At 36.8% G+C, this 2,458-nt stretch overlaps 1 protein-coding gene across 2 annotated transcripts in view; it reads right to left on the reverse strand.

Moving 5' to 3' along the window:
* Positions 1-350: 350 nt before the first annotated feature.
* The window catches only part of LOC136829497 (matrix metalloproteinase-21-like), a 101,766-nt gene continuing 99,658 nt past the window's right edge, over positions 351-2,458 (reverse strand). For both annotated transcript variants that reach the window (XM_067088266.1, XM_067088265.1), the window contains exon 12: positions 351-2,458. This exon is cut by the window's right edge and continues 817 nt beyond it. The gene's annotated coding sequence lies outside the window, so the exon portion shown is untranslated.

Below are 2,458 nucleotides of genomic sequence, written 5' to 3' on the forward strand. Positions count from 1 at the left end.
TGGGGCTGTGAGGGGGCAAGTTGAGGCTTTTGGTGGGGGCAACTTGAGTCTTGGGGGGCAGTTGCCCCTCCTGGCCCCCTGCACTACAGGCATTATTAAAGGTTCTTGGACTCTTTGGCCCCTAGTTGCAACCCCCTTCATTCCTTTTACTATAGGTACCTCCGTTCATATTTTCTTTCTTCTGTCTTACTTTCCACCCTCTTCTACAATTGTTTCAACATTATTTTAGGTGCTGACTGCTGAATGATTTCATGGGTTCCAGTGCTTGGCCCTCTGTCTAAATTTTATAATCCGGTTCTGTACAATATTATACTGAATACTACTTTCTCCTTAGGAGAACTGAAACACAATTAAATCTAAAATTTTATTTACACATTCCTAACTTCAATTATCTTGGTCTATGGACCAAGAGTCAGATGAGTACTTCTGCATCTAATAAAGAAGTATTAGTAAATGATTTATTACTACGAATAAATAATCTCAAATTCTTGCTTATCAAAACTATGTGTTAAGTGAACAAATTCAAAGAGCCTATTTAATGGAAGTTAGCAGGTCACAAAAGGTACAAGAGGTTTAAACCTAGGATGATTAACTTCTCGGCAGGTGTCACTGAAAGATAAACTCGGCTCTCAAGACTGAAAGATGAAGGGTATTTCAAGTTGTATCATCAGTTTTAAGGAAAAATTCTTAAAGTTTAAGACTGTTCGTAGAAATCATTCAAAAGCGAATTCCTTACTGTGGTACATACAGTCTAATGATCAGCTTTCATATTTTCTTGGGATAGTTAGTCAGAAAATCTTTATGCAATATGAAATCAGATGTTCTGCGTCTTGGCATCATGACCACGACTTAAAATTACTACCAAAAATAACACAGAAATGAGTTTTTTTTTTAAATTATGATTCTTCATACTGTCACTGGATGTCAGACAGACCTGCAGATGGAGTACCCAGAGACAGTACATAAGACCTGATCGCTTCTATCACATGAAGGTACTCTGCATTAGGAGCAATCAAAAGTGAAACGGGCTTGGAGAAAGTTACCCAAAAATTGCTAAAGCACACTAAGTTTATGAAATACTGACTTTAGACTCCCACCGTACTGTATATATTCAGATTAATTCGACTTCTTTTATGCCATACAAATAATTAGTAATGAGAGCAGAATTAGGTGACATGAAACTAATTTTCTTGCGCCACTCGTGCTAGAATAGTTCATCCAAGGTCACTGAAGAGTATGCAGAAAAGTGGAGAAAAATAGATCCTCTTGTCATGCTAAGATGCTTCTGCTAGTGATACCTCTCAGAAAGAACTGACGTCGTATTATTGCGGTAGAAGTGTGTAGGCTAATAAAGCAGATAAAGTGTTAAATTAAACAATTAAACTTCAAATATACCAAACTAAAGTTGTCCTTAGGAAAGATTTTTGTTTAAAGCGTACAAGAGGATTGGTTCAAGTTTATGACATACGTGCCAAAGCTGCAATTAGCTCTAATATCACAGATTAGAAGAGGGTCACCCAATATAGTTGAAAATTGACCCATACAATACTATACTATGATTATGATAAGAAGGCGGATCTTCAGTTAAGATACACTATTTTAAGTCTCTCTTCATGTCTGGGGGACAGCAAGAGGGTGTGGTATAAAAGACTTCTAGTCACCCCAGGAAGGGAGAATAGCTGTTTAATTGAGAATTACAACCACAGGTAGGCTAGGCCCAATACAAGGCTGTGCATATGCGCATGAACTAGGCCTACCTACAGTAAAAGGTTGTGAACATGCGCGTGAATGCCTTCCGCTTTATTTTCTAAAGTTAGCGCTGCAGGATTTATACAGCAGGCATATGGTGTATCGGTTATATTATCTGCTACTTTGGCACAACAACTGTGGCTCAAATAACCTTTGGCTCTGTTTCAGGAAGAGGAGAGGAGAGGTACAGGGTCACTAAATAGGTTCTTCTCGTCAATTCTTATCTACTCTTGGGTGCGAACATTCCGTCAAAACGAGTTAGTATGGTTATCTTAGGTAGAATATTCTATACACTAATTTTTACAGTATACAATGATCAAATCTTGGGTTGGTGTTGTTACGACAGAAGAAAATGCTTTATATTTTTAACATTATACATTCATCATCTCTTGCATAGGGGTATCTTTGGAAAACACTGCACTCACTTTACAATGGTAATTTTAGTTCCTATCCAGTTTAAGGGAAGACATTGTATACTGTATTAAGCAACTTAGCTTGATATTATGTTCTTAAAACTCGTCAGCAGATCATTCTGTTATGTGTAGGAACTATGGTTTACATATTAAACAAATACTGCTTCATCAAAACGACTAAGATATTAGTACTATTATCACTGTCGAAGCCAGTTACAAGTAGCCAGATCAAGATTTTAGTTTTTTATGATTAAAAATGATATTATTCTCTTTGAGTTACCTGATTCATAGAATTT

The sequence above is a fragment of the Macrobrachium rosenbergii genome, chromosome 44, assembly GCF_040412425.1.
Source record: "Macrobrachium rosenbergii isolate ZJJX-2024 chromosome 44, ASM4041242v1, whole genome shotgun sequence".
Taxonomy (NCBI): domain Eukaryota; kingdom Metazoa; phylum Arthropoda; class Malacostraca; order Decapoda; family Palaemonidae; genus Macrobrachium; species Macrobrachium rosenbergii.